This window comes from Apium graveolens, chromosome 9 (genome assembly GCF_009905375.1).
Source record: "Apium graveolens cultivar Ventura chromosome 9, ASM990537v1, whole genome shotgun sequence".
Classification (NCBI taxonomy): Eukaryota; Viridiplantae; Streptophyta; class Magnoliopsida; order Apiales; family Apiaceae; genus Apium; species Apium graveolens.
This window is the reverse complement of record NC_133655.1, coordinates 168,282,917-168,301,521: the sequence shown is the minus strand read 5'-3', so window position 1 is coordinate 168,301,521 and position 18,605 is coordinate 168,282,917. Positions and strand designations below refer to the sequence as shown.

The window sequence follows — 18,605 nt, the reverse complement described above, 5'->3', positions numbered from 1 at the left end:
CTAATGACCGCTGATCTGTTATACGGTTCGCTTAACTTTCGTTCTCGTTTATCGTTTGATGAATCATATCTGGGATCTTATCACTTGGGTTCCCCTAAACCTTCCTCAATATTTTATATTCCTTTTTATAATCCGCTCTTAAAACCTTGAATTTAAATCCTATTTATCCTGTTACCTTATACTCACTTCTTTCTGTATCTGGTGGATTTTCGGGAAAAATCAAAGTGTTCGGAATTGGATTCTGACGATCTTTACATACACTTATATACCATATAGAGTACTAATAAAATCTCAGAATATCAATAACAGAACTCCTACATAGTGTGGCATGAAAAGTTTTCTTATTCAGCATAATCAGCAAAATCACTATTCATAAGGGTTTCAAAAATTCCAAAAATTGGGGTTATTACAGTCTCCCCTCCTTAAAAGGATTCCGTCCCGGAATCAGATAGAAAATGAATAGGGATACTTTCTTAGTATTACACTTTCTAACTCTTAAGTAAATTTTCCCACATTGTGGTTCTTCCATCAAACTCTGAATAGTTTGATAACCCTTCTCCTAAGCACTTGTTCCTTTTTCAATCTATAACCCTTCCTGGTTGCTCCATATAGGTTACGTCTGGTTGCATGTCTATGCGCTCATATGCCCCTATTTATCTGGCATCCGAATTACACTTCCTTAACATTGATACGTGAAACACGTTATGACTTGCTACATGTTCTGGGGTAAGGCTAGCTCATACGCTAACTTCCCAATACTTCTTAATATATCCAAGGGTCCGATAAATTATGGACTTAGCTTTCCTTTCTTTCCGAATCTCATCAATCCTTTCCAAGGGTTTCCAAGGGGATACCTTTAACAACACTAGGTCCCCTACTTCCTATTCTTTGTCCTTTCGTGTCAAATCAACATACTTCTTATGTCCATCTTGGGTTACTACCAGCCGTCCTCTGATTAGATCTATTATATCCTTGGTCCTTTGGACTACTGCGGGTCCGAGCATCTTGCGCTCTACAACTTCATCCTAACATAAGGGAGATCGACATTGTCTTCCCTCAAGGATCTCATAAGGCGACAACTCGATAATGACATAAGATCTATTATCGTAAGAAAACTCAATCCGTGTTAAATGATCATTCCAATTTCTTTCAAGTCTATTGCACAGACTCTCATTATAGCTTTTAGCATTAGAGCTTTTGCTTCTCAATACCCATTCTTTTCCAGTTCGTAATCGCTACTACCTTCCGTTTCTAATATTATACTGGTTATACTTTTGCTCGTTAGCATTCTATAACCTTTTAATAACCTCGTCAACCTTTGTATCACGAATGTGTTTCCATTCCGCATACCACCACAACTTTACTACTCCTTTTTCAGCTGCTTCTATCTTCGAAAGCTTAGTCCTTCTTATAGAAGTAAAAGAATTTATTGAGAGATCACTATGATCATGAACACTTGTTACATTGTATAGTTAGTACAGAAGGTGGCCAGCCTTTAGTACTTGACAAGCAATTAAACAATATATGGTATCCTACTCGGCTTCTATCACACAGATAGATAGTCATTCGGCAATACCTCCCCTTCTGGAAGGGTTGTTCTTCTCAGCTTATATGAAATGAAAAGAAGAGAAAAGAATGAATTGAAGAGAATTGTATATGTGAAAAAAAAATATACTGCCACCAAATATCTGGCTTGGAACCTACCTCTGAACTATAGAGGTTTGATATAGGAGAGCAAAACATATGTGTATTTATATCAACATCAAGTATTATAGCATCGCATTTTACATGCTTAAATATTTACTATTCCATACATCATTCTATGGACCCATGCTCTTGCTCGAGCTTATACACAATCACCTTTGAAACTCCCTCGACAGCGAAAATCGAATCTGGGTTTTCATTCTAGACATCACCGTTACTAAAATTCTATGCTTGCACTGCAACCTTCCTCGTATAGTAATACGACTCTCTATTGATAAGAAGGAATAAGTATTCAATAGGTAGATAATCGACTTAATTAGTCTATCAATGATAACTTATACATCACCACAACCCGATTAGTGGTACTTAATCTCAACATCCATTCCAATACAACTCTTACGGTTGTAATTAATTGGCTCATTACCCGCAGAATCATTCCTGCACTACTAGGGTCCATCGTTGACCTACTGTAGTCATTTATTTTCCATGAAGTCTTAATAGCTAACCATACGGAGTCCATACATCTCGTATCGAATTCTTCTAAGGAGGTAACATGATCACTGTTCATGATTCATGAAGAACACTCCTGAACTTGACGTACATATGACATGAAGCAGATAAAATTGCAAAAGAGTTTCAATGAAAGCAACGATAGCAGGTTAATACCATTATTAACCATATGTCTTTATTAGGAGACATGAAGCTCAAAGGTTCATTTAGTCCTTTCGTAACATGGTCCTGGCTTATCTTAAGATATGACCCTCTAAGATAGATAGCCCGCTCACGGTGATTACAAAAATTAATCTTTACCCAACTACTATCACGGTTGAGTATCGCACAATCATCAGAAGGAATGTCAATCTTCCACACCATAATACAACCTTCACAGCCTTAACCATTATCACTATATTCCTCTGGCACGAGCACCTATAATTGTCCTCTTACACTTAAAGTGTCGGCCACCTCTTTGGCCTTTCTTGATAGTAATATTTCTTTACAATCAATGTCATTTCAACCACCTTCACTAAATTTTCTACCTCATTTCCAATCACTGCTTGTGTGAAGATGTTTTCCTTAAAATCTGATGAGTAAAAAAAAATATCACCATTTTTCCATAAGTTATTGCCTCAGTCTTTAGAGGTTAATCACTGTCACGACTGACTCTCAATCATACTTAGAACATCTTTTATCCTAGGCCCTAATTGCCCTGAACAATTTTGACCTTTACTGGTTCGATCCATACTTTCTCATGGTTTAACACGTGCCCCACTTGGCATCATTATAATTATGTCATATTTCCTTTATCAACATTTTTATTCTTGAGAATTTTGAATATTACCTTTCTCCTTGTAAAACCTCTAAGGTTATCCTCGAATCGTTCCTCCTGTATTCCCTAGATACAGGGCATATCAAGAGACCATTTATTAATACCAGAATCATTGTCTATATACTTCTGAAAAATTTCTCCACTGATTCTTAAAGGTTGTTATTACCTTAATCATTTCCAATTCATACTGTCAAAACTCACACTATCCCTATTAAGGGTGAAATTCCAACCTTTATGCATTCCCCGAGGATTCATTTTAAGTTACCGATGTTCTATCCTTAATTCCACCTTTAAAAGGTACATGCATCCTTCCATGGATAAATCAAGTCATATATCCCTGATAAGGTTATCTTATTCAATCATTCCCACCTCGATAGTATATGCCTAATTTCACAATAACATTCGTATTCAAAATGAGTTTAATCAATATGGCCTCCAAAAGATAAGAACGGTTATCCGCTTTTCTTGCCTGATTCAGTAATGATAACATGGATGTTCTAGAAGATGTTTATCGTGTTCAACGTGAACCTTTTAGTTCCAACTACTCATTCACCTCTTTTATTTATCTCAACAGTCATCTCAATGTTGGGATATCTTTCATACCTGGCGTCTCCCTTTCTGGGTATCATGCCCCCGGTCTTACACTTCACATTCTTGAAGGTCACTTCCTTCATCCAATTTTCCTAATTTCTTACTTTCTTGTCTCCTCAGTCCATCCGTGTTTCCTTATTAATCAATCGATCTATCTCAAATTTTCATCGAATACTGTCAACTTCAAGGGAATTAACTTTACATATCGCTTACGCCTTCAAACCTTGAATTTATCTCATGATCAGTCACCATCGCGCTGATGATGACACACTTCTCTATATTTATTGCAAGGGTTTCTTAGGGTTTCCCATACCTAACTCCCTTATCACTTCTCAACTCTATTTCCTTTATATCCCTTTATACTCCTTCCATTTTCAGTCTTTTATTTTCGTTTCCATTACAACCATTACATGAACCAACACAACATAAACATTGATTTCAAACATCCCGTCATTCTGGATTCGTGTCCTCAGAACGAATCTTGACAACTTTTACAACTTAGATTCATAATTCATCATACTCGTCCGCTTTTGTTCTGGCTCTAAAGCTTTTACACTACCTCCATAACCTTGGGAAGTACTTTCCCGAAAACAATTGTCTGAACTTTAATCAGTTTATTATAACCTCTGGCTCCGTGCCTTTCTTGGCCTTTCACCAATGGGTGGCCTCTCTCTTACGGGGGTAAGTGACAAAAACAGTCTTTTGTGCTTCGTCAATCATTTAGAATCTCAAATAATTCCTATATTTCCTTTAGTCAGGCTCTTTCCTCGACTGGGTCAAACTGTTCCTTGGAACTCTGAGAGCTTAGCGACTTAAAGGTCATGAAAGGATTTCCTACCGCATTGTTTCCTTAAGGTGGTGGTTGGGAATAAAAGTATAAGTTCTGTTTAGACAGGTCCATGAATTTCCATATAGGAGTACCGTCTCGGGTCTCCTTATCTTGCTCGACTTCTATTTTCTCAGTATAAAATGTTTCATCCTTCTCCCATACTTGGGGTTATCTTATACGTTAAAATCCTCATTTTCCACTTCATTATGTTATGGGTTCCTTCTATCTTGATGGCGTCCTCCCTGACTATCACATTCATGGTTTGCCCTAAATCTTATTCCTTGAACTATGACTTTCATCTAGGATCTCATATTTAAGCTCTTAAACATTTGGAACCCAAATTCTATAGGAATACCTCATTATTCCCTTATCATCTTTCTCGGTATTAATCTCATATCTATTTGTTGGCTCTCTGCCTTCATTCATAACTTTTTCTGGCACAATATGTTCTTTTCTAATAATTCGGTCTGTCTTGCAATCTCAAACAGCTTTTCGGTACCGGCTCCGGTTACCTTCACTTCTATTTCCATTTTCTCAAAATCTCTTATAAACTCTCTCAAAGACATTATCATCTTGAGTCCCTCCTTTTTACTAAGGGCATTAGCCACCACATTGGCTTTCCCCGAATGATAAAGAATCTCATAATCGTAATCCTTGATTAGCTTTAACCACCTCATTTGGCGCATGTTGAGCTCTTTCTGCATGGAAATGCACTAGAGCACTTATGGCTTGTGTAAATCTCGTACATCTCTCCATACAAGTAGTGCCTCCAATATTTAGGGCAAAACTATTGCCACGAGCCCAAGCTCATGGGTGGGGATATCGAATTTTATATTCCCTTAATTGTCTTGATGCGTACGCGATTACCTTGTTGTGCTGTATAAGAAGCACCCTAATTCCTTATGCGAAGCGTCACTACACATCACAAAATCTCCTTTTCCATCCGGCAACGCCATCATAGGGGTCGTCACCAATCTTTGCTTCAGTTCTTGAAAGTTGTTCTCGTATTTCTCTGTCCATTCAAACTTCTCAGTCTTACGAGTAAGCCGAGTTAAAGGGGGCTACTATCTTTACAAACTTGAATGAACCTCCGATAGTGACCGACCAATTCTACCTCTGGTAGTCGACCTAACCATGGTCATCAATTCATCAGTGGTCCTTTATTCATTCTTGTCAGGATCCTCCATGGGATCCTCCTCAGCAAATATCCCTTCTAGGACAACATCCTCAACATGAACATCATCCGATCCCGCGTTAGGACGCTCTATCGGATCCATAATCTGATCTCCAATAAGTAATAAAACATAATCGCGTTGTTGCTCCTCAACCTCAGGGTTCGGAGTCCCGCTACCATATACGATAACGAAGTACGCTTCTATCACGATATTTATAAGGGTTCCCATAAGGGTTTTAACTGTCAGTACTACGTTAGGTAGCCCGACTAGGAACTTGGCAAGAGTTCTTATTATCTTAGTGAACTTATTATCTTAATGTCACATCATCTCTGAAGTTTATAACGCTTAGCTCTGATACCACTTCTGTAACACCCCCAAATCCGGGGTCGGGGATCCGGGTTGTCACAGTTCCATTTCCCTTAATAACACCCAATCTTAATAAATAATCAACTACTCTGTACTGTGACCCCATAATAAACACACGCACCACAAGTTATAGTCTCAGAGATGAACACTTAAAAATAACACAAGTCCTTATATTCCACAATTATAAACCGTTACACCTTAAAAAGGTTGTGAATAAATTTACATATTCCTTGCCATTATTACAATTCATATTATACATAAGTCTGGCTCATCAATAGTTAAAAACCTAGCCTATTGGTAGCTCCTACCTCAGCTACGACGACATCAACGCTTTCAGAAGACTGCGGAACGTTTTCTAACCGCTTGCGAATCGGGAGCTTGGTCCTGTTCATCTTTTCTATCTGTTGTTGTGTGATGAAAGAAGAAAGCAAGGGTGAGCAGCAAGCCCACCAAAATAATATGTATAATGATTAACAATATATGAGCCTTCTCATAGTACTCATAAAAGTCTTGGTCAAAAGAAATGAACCAAGTTTGATATCTTAATGCGATGAAGTCGCAAAATATTCAGTATATATACATATATACTTTTCAAAATCTTGGAAGTCCTCTTCCATGCATAATATACACAGAGTTCCAGTTTATAACTGTATAAAAATATCGTTGCAAGGTGATCTCATATATCTACCCTTGTCTCAACGTTTTTCTGAAAATCTTTGATATGCATAAGATAATCATTAACTAGATATAAGTTGAAAATATGAAGTTATAAGATACCCCAATATACTTATATCTTTTCCAAATATTACTTGAACTACCACCGTTCAAGTTATAATCAGTTCAAAAGTTCATCACATAGATGAGACTACAAGACAAGATTAGAATAGATTCAATCTTTGAATATCATTATAAATAATGAAGTTACGAGATACTTCATTAAATCCCGATATATATATATACACCTATATATATACATTTCATACACTCCTTAAAAACCTCTGTTATGAAAATTATAAACAGAGTTGCAATATCCAATGAATTTGGAAAGGAGAAAACCTTGGCATAAACCTGATATCTTGCTGATCAGGCAAAGATACCAATAAGTAACCTTTTCTACTAGTAGATGGACGAATTCCCCACTGGTCATCACCCTGGCCGCAATAGGACCTTATGCTGGACTGCCACTCAGCCACTTACGCATTTGATGGACTCCCACTGAGCCACTTACACTTTCATGGACGCCCACTGAGCCCATGTTGCTTATGCCGACTCAAATAGATGAACTTACTTCCCGAACGATGGGCAAGTAATCAAGATGTTTTCTCAAAACAGCAACCTCGTTGCGAATGTAAAATACACCACTGATCCGGATCCATCAAGTTTTGAATGAGTATTTAAATCCCCTTTAAAAGGAAGATCTTAAATATAAAAATGAGTTTTGGGATCCGCTCTAACTTTTAAAAATCATTTTGAAGACTCGAAAATACTTTAAAGAGTGTTTGGAGTAATGATGATTTAATGAAATAAATCAGTCCCAATATATTAGAAAATATCTGAATATTATTATTTAAATAATATTCCCATAAAGAATAATCTTTATAAAAATAATTGAAGTAGAAGTTTTAAAACTTATACTTGAAATGAGTATTAAATAACCAAAGATATACTTATACGAAAGTACTATCTTTATTTGAATAATCAAAGATAAGTTTTATTATCGACACCTTATTCTTTAATAAAATAAAGAACATATCTCAGCAAATAATCGGAGTCATAGATCCTCAAATGAATATTCAAATAATATTCATTAAATAATATAAACTGAGTCATAAGCCCTCGAATGAATATTCAAATAATATTCAATAAATAATATAAAAGAGTCATAAGCCCTCGAATGAATATTCAAATAATATTCAAATAATAAAATAAAAGGAGTCATAAGTCCTCGAATGAATATTCAAAATAATATTCATTTAATAAAATAAAGAAGTCATAAGCCCTCGAATGAATATTCAAAATAATATTCATTTAATAAAATAAAGAAGTCATAAGCCCTCGAATGAATATTCATAATAATATTCATTAAATAAAATAAAGGAGTCATAAGCCCTCGAATGAATATTCGTAATAATATTCATTAAATAAAATAAAGTTATCGAATAAACCTTATTCGATTAATAGTTTTAAAAACTATATCAATATATATATAAATATATATTATACTCAGGAGTCTCGCCTCCCGGTTTTAGAAAAAGTTCACCTTTTGATCCCCTATACTAAGGGTATACGCAAATACCGCTTATCTCTAGCATAGGTATTATGCAACGAATAAGCATTTGAACCAACAGATATATAAATCAAGAATACGAAATAAGCATGCATATATACCAAATCACATGCTACAATATATCGCAAGAATTTGCTAATAACAAATATGCATTTATCACAAGATCATGCATATACAACAGTATAACGGGTAGAAAACTTGCCTGAGTGACTGGGGTTTACAAATGGCTCGGGACGAGTCTGGTAACCTATAAACAACATATAAGTTGGAATTAAACCGAAGTCACTTGTAAATCTATACTTTAACCAAATTAGACTCTAACGCTCGCTTTGCGCTTACTGATTCTCTTTAGTCGCTCGAGTACCCTCGGCTCCACCATTTTTAATAAATTAACCATTACGAGTTTTAAGGCGATTCCTTCGCAAGTGTCTTACCAACTGCCTATTACACTTTACATAAATGTTTAATACTACAATTAGTCATTTAAGGTCTTTAACCTATGTTTCAAAGTAAGGCGAGGGGTAATGTTTCGTTCGCGAAACGTCGTTACTTAAAACGGCCGTTTCTCCTAAACCGTACATCGGAATCAAACGAACCACATATCAAAACGAAGCTCGTAACATGAAATATCTAAAAATTGCAATGGTAAAAACCTATCAGGGCGTTCTTGGGTCCTAATGTTATGAACAAAAGAAGTCTAAAGTAAATCGGACATTACGACGGCTATGTTTACGCGATTTTCAAATTTTTTACCATTCCAAATCATATCAATCCAACTACCAATCAACAACAACTCAAGATACACATCAATGCTACTGATTTCAGTAATAATAAGCTCAAGGATCTCAATCCAATCATATATTATAACATCTCCAAATTCAACTAAACTACTTAACAATTAAGCTCGAATCATGCTTATCATTCAAATTACTACTCATCCATCCAAACCATCTCCAAACTTCAACATTCAAACTTATTACTAAAGGGTGTGAAGATTTATACCTTTCTTGGAGGGTGAAAAGTTACTAGGAAGCCTTATGGAGCCTCCTACAAGCTTGATCTTTCCAAAGAAATCAAGAACACAAAGTTAGGCTTTGAAGTTTCTAAAAGTCTGATTTAAAGAACTGTAAAAATTTGGGTCTTACCATGCTTATTTGGAAGAGACTTGTGAACAAGAGTTGTAGGTCATCTCAATACCTTTCCAACGAGCTATAGAACATAACATTTGAGTGAGTATTGAAGGAGATATGGCAGTTTGAAGTTTCTGGGTTTGTTTTAGCCGAGAGCTTTCTTCTTGAAATGGGAAAGTCAACTTTCAATTTGTATTTGTGTTATGATATTTGTTGGTTGGTTGCTTCCTTTTTTCTTGGAATTAAATTAAATTTTTACCATGGTAAAAAATGTGTGGCTCACAATCAACCAACCAATCCTTCCCACTTGTCATGCTTAGGTCATCAAGCTTAGGTCATCTTGTTACACTTGTCTTCTTCTTGTTGGTTTGATGACATCATCATCCCTAACCTCATTGATTAACTCCTAATTGCTTGCCTAATGACCGCTGATCTGTTATACGGTTCGCTTAACTTTCGTTCTCATTTATCGTTTGATGAATCATATCTGGGATCTTATCACTTGGGTTCCCCTAAACCTTCCTCAATATTTTATATTCCTTTTTATGATCCCCTCTTAAAATCCTTGAATTTAAATCCTATTTATCCTGTTACCTTATACTCACTTCTTTCTGTATCTGGTGGATTTCCGGGAAAAATCAAAGTGTTCGGAATAGGATTCTGACGATCTTTACATACACTTATATACCATATAGAGTACTAATAAAATCTCAGAATATCAATAACAGAACCCCTACATAGTGTGGCATGAAAAGTTTTCTTATTCAGCATAATCAGCAAAATCACTATTCATAAGGGTTTCAAAAATTCCAAAAATTGGGGTTATTACAAGAAACCTGCTTGAAGAATATGAGCTGTTGTCTTTTGTCCACCATAATGTCCTCCATAAGCTGTTGAGTGGCAATCTCGCAAGATCCCCCCCGTTTCGCTGTACGGAATACATCTCCTGATGATTTGGTCAGCTCCTTGCCTAAATAGATATGGCTCATCCCACATGGACCAATTCACCTTATGAAGAAACTTCTTCCTTTGAGCGTACGACAAGTCAAGAGGCATGATATTACTCACAAGGTAGTTCACAATGTCTGCAAACCATGGTTCTTCCTCTTACACTCCAAACAGCTGCTCATCGGGAAAAGACTCATTTATTATTGTCTTATCCAGTGAAGTTGCACTTGGATCCTCTAAACGAGAGAGATGATCAGCGACTTGGTTCTCAGTACCTTTTTTATCCTTGATCTCCAACTCAAATTCCTGAGGCAAAAGAACCCATCTAATCAATCTAGGCTTCGAATCCTTCTTCAAGACGAGATATCGAATTGCAGTATGATCAGTGAAAACTGTCACCTTCATCCCAAGCAGATAAGATCGAAACTTCTCAAAATCGTAGACAATAGTCAAAAGTTCTTTCTCCGTAGTAGTATAATAAAGTTGAGTACCATTTAGGGTCTTACTAGCATAGTAGACCATATATAATATGTTGTTCTTTCTCTGCCCAAGAACTGCTCCAACTGCATAGTCACTTGCATCGCACATCATTTCAAACGGTTCAGACCAATCAGGCGCAGTTATGACAGGTGTCGTGATTAAACTCTTTTTCAAGAACTCAAAAGCATCCCGACACTCATCATCAAACTTGAACGGAACAACTTTCTCCAGAAGATTGTACAAAGGTTTAGAAATTTTTGAGAAGTCCTTGATGAACCGCCTATAGAAGCCCGCATGACCAAGAAAACTGCGAACTCCCTTAACAGAAATTGGTGGGCAAAGATTTTCGATGACCCCCATTTTGGCTTTGTCCACCTCAAGACCCTTACTAGAGACCTTGTTCCCAAGAATATTGCACTGTCGTACCATAAAGTGACATTTTTCCCAATTGAGAACCAGATTGGTCTCAATACACCTTTTAAGAATGTCGCCAAGATTCTGCAAGCACTCATCAAATGAATCGCCAAACACAGAGAAATCGTCCATGAACACCTCCACATTCTGACCAATCATGTCAGAGAAGATAGCCATCAAGCATATCTGAAATGTGGTCGGTGCTCCACATAAACCAAAAGAAACCCTTCTAAAGGCGAAAGTATGAAACGGACAAGTGAAAGTAGTCTTCTCTTGATCTTCTAGAGTAATGCAAATTTGATTATAGCCCGAATAGCCATCCAGAAATCAGTAGTACTCATGCCCAGCCAATCTATCAAGCATCTGATCAATGAAAGAAAGAGGGAAGTGATCCTTCCTTGTGGCCTTATTCAGCTTCCTATAATCCATGCAAACTCTCCACCCTGTGACTGTTCGTGTAGGAATAAGCTCATTCTTCTCATTTTCTACCACTGTGATACCACCTTTCTTTGGCACACACTGAACTGGACTCACCCATGAGCTGTATGAAATAGGATAGATGATCCCTGCATCTAGCCACTTGAGGATTTCCTTCTTCACAACCTCTTTCATGATCAGATTTAGCCTTCCCTGTTGCTCAACAGTAGGCTTGCTTCCTTCCTCTAGAAGAATTTTATGCATGCAATAAGAAAGGCTGATTTCCTAGATATCTGTTATCGTCCATCCAATTGCCGATTTGAATTCTCTCAGAATTCTCAAGAGTTTTTCCTCGTCACTACCTGAAAGGTCAGATGCAATAATAACATTCAAAGTAGATGCATCACCTAAAAACGCATACCTCAAATGTTCAGGTATAGGTTTGAGGTCAAGAATAAGAGCTTCCTCAATAGATGGCTTGAGGCGCTTAGGAGATTTGTTCAGCTCCTCAATTCCAAGAGACTCAAAAGGCATATCCTTCTTCCTCTTCCAGGGAGAAGCATTCAGAAATTATAACTGCTCATCCCCTTCATCATCTTCACTATCGGAATTCCCCAACAAGGCCTTTTCTAAGGCATCAGACCTTAGCAATTGATCAAGTTCTGAAGTAACCATAGATTTAACCAACTCCACCTTTAAGCACTCCTCATTTTCCGTAGGGAACTTCATCGCATTGAACACATTAAAAGTTACATCCTGATCCAACACTCGCATGGTGAGCTCACCTTTCTGCACATCAATCAAGGTCCGGTCAGTCGCCAATAAAGGTCTTCCCAAAATTATGGGAATCTACTTTTCCTCCTCGAAATCAAGAATTACAAAATCAGCAGGAAAGAGGAGTTTATCCACCTTGACTAAAACATCCTCAATAATACCTCATGGATAAGTAATAGAATGATCGGCCAACTGCAAAGTCATATAAGTAGGCTTTAGATCAGGTAAGTCCAACTTCTTGAAGATTGACAAAGGCATCAGATTGATGCTAGCTCCCAAGTCACATAAGCATTTGTCAAATGACACCTTTCCAATGGTGCAAGGAATGGTGAAGCTTCCAGGATCTTTAAGTTTCAGAGGCAACTTCTGTTACAACACAACACTGCATTCCTCTGTGAGAGCAACGGTCTCTAAGTCATCAAGCTTCACCTTCCTAGAGAGAATACCTTTCATGAACTTCACATAACTAGGCATTTGTTCAAGAGCTTCAGTGAAAGGTATGTTGATGGGAAGTTTCTTGAACACCTCTAGAAACTTCTCAAACTGTTTATCCAGCTTTTTCTTCTGCAGCCTCTTAGGAAAAGGAGGTGGAGGATAGATCTGTTTCTCCCCTGTATTACCCTCAGGAGGAGTGTGCTCAACATTAGTCTTCCTTGGTTCCACTTCTGCTTCCTTCTGTACTTCTTCTTCTTCAGCCTCAACTTCAGATTCTGGAGTCTTAGCTTTTTCAGGATTTGCAACCTTACCAGGCCTCAATGTAATTGCCTTAACATGCTCATTAGCTTCCTTCTTGCCTGGCACTTCAGTATCGCTTAAAAGCGTTCTAGGTTGATAATTCGGTAATGCATTAGCATTCTACCCAATCTGATTCTCCAAGGTCGTGATAGAAACAGCTTGACTCTTGTACATGAGCCTTAACTCCTACATTTCAGATTTTTCATTAGATTGCGGTAACTACTAAAGTTTAAGTTGTTGCCTAGGGGTATATTATGGTTGTTGAACTAGGAGGGTTATACTGCTTTGCTGTGTATGGCTGATAAGGTTGTTGCACCACATTCTGATTGTTGCTACATCTGAAGTTAGGATGATTGCGGTTATTGGGGTGATAAGTGGTTGGAGCTTGCTACTGTGATCTCTGAATGTTGCTCACAAATTAGGCAGATTTGCTAGAAATAGCACACTTCTCAGTTTTATGTGCCCCCACACAAAGTTCATAAACACTAGTGATTTAATTAACTACATAATTAGCTAAAGATTCCACTTTCATCGTCAAAGCTTGAAGTTGAGTAGCTATAGCAGTAGCTGTATCTACTTCCAGAATTCCTGCTACCTTGCCTTGCAACATTCTTTGCGTAGGATTCTGGTATTCATTAGCTGCCATGAGCTCAATCAACTCATAAGATTCATTATAGCTTTTGGCCCATAAGGCTCCACCAGATGCTGCATCAAGCATCAGTCTAGACTGTGCGCCCAAACCATTGTAGAAACAGTTTATAATCATCCAATTAGGCATGCTATGATGTGGGCACTTCCTAAGCATCTCCTTATATCGATCCCAAGCCTCACACAGAGATTCTCCAGTTTGCTGTGCAAACTGAGTAAGTGCATTCCTGATTGTAGCATTTTTTGCCATAGGAAAGAATTTAGTGAGAAACTTTTGAGCAAGATCCTCCCATGTGGTGATAGACCCTGGTGGTAGAGAATGTAACCAACACTTTGCTTTATCCCTCAGAGAGAATGGAAGAGTCGCAGCTTGATAGCATCTTTAGTCACCCCCATTAAACTTGAAAGTGTCGCAGATCTTGATGAAATCCCTGATGTTCGTGTTGGGGTCTTCTGTAGAACAACTCCCAAACTGAACTGAGTTATGTATCATCTGAATCGTGCTCGACTTGATCTCAAAAGTGTTAGCCGAGATGGCTGGTCTGATGATGCTCGACTGAATATCATTGATCTTAGGCTGAAAATCGTCTATCAAAGCTTTAGGAATTTCTGCTTGATCTCCCATCACTACTAAAGCTGGTTCCTCGACTTTCTCTTCTTCTTCTACTTTCTCTTGGTCCTCAAAAACTTTTCTTTGAATCACTACAACCTCCTCCTGGGTTTCATCTAGATTTCTCTTACGAGCCCGCGAATGCGTATACATACACGCTTGCTAGAGTACCTGAAACACGACAAGGAAAAAAGTAGGTAAGTAACAATGTCCGAGTCAATGAACTTTAATGATCACTGATGACAAACACATAAACTAAAAGTTAACACCGAGTCCCCGACAGCGGCGCCAAAAACTTGTTAGTCGCTAAGCACACGCTAATAATTCACGCAAGTATACGCGATCACAAGTAATATAGAATTATATCTAGTTCATTCCCACATAGACTGGTTTAGGTTAACTATGTGATTTATGCACTTATGCAACAATGATATGACTATTATTCAATACTAAGATGAATAACAATTTGGGTTTTTGATCATACTAAGATTAACTATTGAGAATTATACTAGAGAACATTAACTAAGAGATTAAAGAGAATGGAATAATATATGACACAAACATGGGATTCTAACTTCATTAAGTACTTCATTCAATAGCCTTTTCATTCTTAACCTTAGCATGTAATGGTGATGACACTAATAAGATAACACGAAACTGATAAACGCCAACTTTCATTGCACGAATACCATACTACCAGACATCCATAAAAGAGATAGAAGCTGAATAGACACCAATTATATTGAGACCCTATATATCTATAGAATTTAACAACATAACGGTTTAATGCACAAGTTATCTATCATGATTACATAGGCAAGTAAAATGGTTAAAATTACCTACGAATCATGCATAATAATAACACATGAACCTATGCTAGCATGGCAAGTTCTAAACCCTTAAATTCACTTTCGCTTCATTAAAGATTAACACGCTATCTTATAAGTTCGCGACGCATATAAGACGAATAAGCACAACCAATACTAGGTTATCATACAATCACCACACACTAAGGTATCGAAACAAATTAACTAAAGAAATCCATAAATAAATCCGCTAGAACCCCACGATAATGATTAGCCCATAATCGGACTCATCATCAACGTGGGTTCCAATGAAAGCATGGTTTAATAAACGTAGTATTTATAAAATAAATAATAAATAAAGTACGTAATCCAGAGTATTAGGTTCAACAAAACACGAAATGAGCATCCGAGATTACAACTTAGAACAAAGATTCAAAAGTATAAAACTAGACCGTCTTCGCCTTCGTTGAATTATAACGACCCGTGTATTTTTGAATTATTCGAATATGTGATTATTATGGAAATTATTAAATAAAATATGTGTATCAGTTTTGACCGCCATGTGTTGTTTGATTATTATCTAGGTGTCATTTATGATGTACCGGGTTGTTCGCATGATTAATTAAGGAATTGTATTGAATTGTATCACTTTTAAAGTGGATTTAATGCAAATTTATTTGTATAAATATTTGAAGTGTCTCTAAAATTGATTTTATAATTACAATAATTATTTTTAGGAATTTATAGAATTGAGAAATCAATATTTTATTGATTATTTACCTTTAAAGGATTTTCTGATTTCTTTTATTCGTAAAATCTGTATTTAATTTCAGAGCTTCTCAAAAATTACAAAATTCATATTTTTCTAAGTTTATAATATTCTGAGAATTTTAAAATTATTTCGGAAATTTTCGGGATTAATTTCACCAGCGCATTGTTTCGTTTAATTGTTAAAAGTGGGTATAAAGTGCACTTCGAAAGTTGTTCTAAAAATTTGAAAATTACGTTTTTATAAACTTCGGGATATTTGTAATATTTTAAAATTATTTCCGTAATTTTCTGAATTTGTTTTAAGTGCAGCTCGATTCGTTAATTATGAAATACGGGTACGAGTTGCGTTTCAAAAATATATTAGAAATTATGAAAAATTTGTTTTTAGTAACTTTGAATTATTTGTGATATTTTAAAAATCAATTTAGAATTTTCAGGATTATTTTATTTGTATGATGGTTCGTTATATTGCGAACACGGGTCAGAAAAGGGACACATGTCCATTTAATTGGACACGTGGTGTGAAATTAGGCAGCCAGCAGATTATATACAAGTCTCCATTTTCCCCTTCTTTCCTCAATCTCTCATAAATCTCTCTCTCTCTCCCGTATTTTCTTCTGCTTTCTTTCCACACTTGTTCAGCAGTTCGTGGTGCTCTGGTTGGCGGGTTGCCGCCTTCTTCTCCGGCCTACTGTTGCCACCGGCTCTCCGGTGAGGTGACGGTGACGGGGTTAAGTGATTATGTGCGATTGTGCAGTGCGTGATTGAGAGTGTTTATTGGTATGCGGTTGTCTCCTGTCTTCCCTGTTATCTAGCCGTGCCGCCTGGATTTTGTTACTTTCCGGCCGTGTCCTTCCTGTTTCCGATTGTGTGTTGTACTGTTATATGCGCGTGTGCGCGTGTGGTAATGGTTATGTGGTTCCTCATTCTTTCTGATTGTGGTATTTTGGTTAAAATTAATTCGATTATTATCAAATTACTTATTCGAATTATATAGGAAAATCCGAATGAATATTGTGATGATTATTTGAATTATGAAGTCGTAATTATTCGGAATTTTAATCAGTAGAATTTAGCGCTGGAAGCCCGAATGAATCGGGTACCCGCAAATTTTACCGCCGTTGGCAATGAGCCCGGCGAGCTGACGGTGGACGGTGATGATATAATTCTGAGTCCTAATATTTTTAACAAATAAAAATTCGTGTTGTGTTTTTATTCTGGATCAAAATAGTTAATTAGCAAATATTGAATCGTAATGGTTAAGTTGGTTGTGATTACTAAATTGTATCGGTGATTGGAATTTGCGAGTTGTGATTGGTTGTCGTGTTTTAAATTGGATTGTTGTTGTTGAATTGACGTCGATGGATGTTTCGACGGGTAGTCCGATAAACAAAGGAGACGCTGCCCGATTTTCGGAAACTGAATTACGTAAATACGGGAGCGTATTCGAGGATTATCAGAACGTCAAGCGAGTATAATTAAATACATATATGTACGTTTTATACAGAATCTGATTGTATGTTGTGTTGTATGTTTTGACCAAAACACAGTAACCCTAATTTCGTAAAATGACGAGTATACGTATTTTCTGAAAATGAACACTGGATCGATTTTCAGAATGTGAACCCTAATTGTTGTCTGTGTTATTCTAATATGAATAATTACGAGTCGGGTTTGAATATCGTTGGATAAAAATTAGTATCGAGGATATGTCAAGCATACCTAGACGTCTAACGTAGGGTATTTCGACCCTGTAGGTTATAGTCGGGAACCTGAAAGTGGACGGTGGACTAAAGATAACCTAGTGGTCAGTCGACGAGCTCAGTAGAGTTTCAACAGAAAGATCTGAGGGTCGAAGTTGAATCCAATGGGATCTAGTGGTTGGACGTTAGAGCCTGAGCAGCAGAGTCGGCTCAGGGTTGATCAGTAATAGTTGTAAAGCCTTGTAAGGCAAGTATTTCTGAATTTTTCTTCAAGATATATATTACCAATGTTTTTGAACTGTTTTATAACATGTCGCTATTATTCAAAATAACTCCTGTTTTATATTGCAAGAGCTTTAAACCATTTAACCTTGAACTCTGATTTTCTTGATCTTGAGCCATAAGCCTTATTCTTTGTAATTCGTCCTTTGTTGATCCTCAGACACCAATCCATACAAATATAATACTACTCCCCAAAGGTATAACTACCAAACACCAAACACTGAAAGAGAATGATTTGAAAATACAGAAACTTTTATACTCCAATCATTCTTAATAACATCAAAGAACCATATCCTGAAAAATCATTACTGGTCTGACACCTGACCCTTGTACAAACTGAAAACCGTTTCTTATACATACCCTGATATACCCTTGAGATATCCATGAGTTTCCTTACGTTTTTATGCAAATGTTTAACCATCAGTGATTATGATCTTGTTTTATTGAATCATATTGTTATCATATTGAAATGCTTTAGGATTGGATAGTTTTTATATATGTGGACCAGATTCATGGTCAGACCATACCAATGGTCAAGTTAGACCAATGTGTACTTTGGATCCAGTAATTAGAGCAGTGTTGTGTGCTTGCTCGGGGTTACTGCGTGA

At 36.8% G+C, this 18,605-nt stretch overlaps 1 non-coding gene across 1 annotated transcript; it reads left to right on the top strand.

Annotated features, from left to right (window-relative positions):
• Positions 1 to 13,953: 13,953 nt before the first annotated feature.
• Positions 13,954 to 14,060, top strand: LOC141688573 (small nucleolar RNA R71). Its single transcript, XR_012562007.1, has one exon. It is a non-coding gene; the product is annotated as a small nucleolar RNA R71 (small nucleolar RNA).
• Positions 14,061 to 18,605: the final 4,545 nt, after the last annotated feature.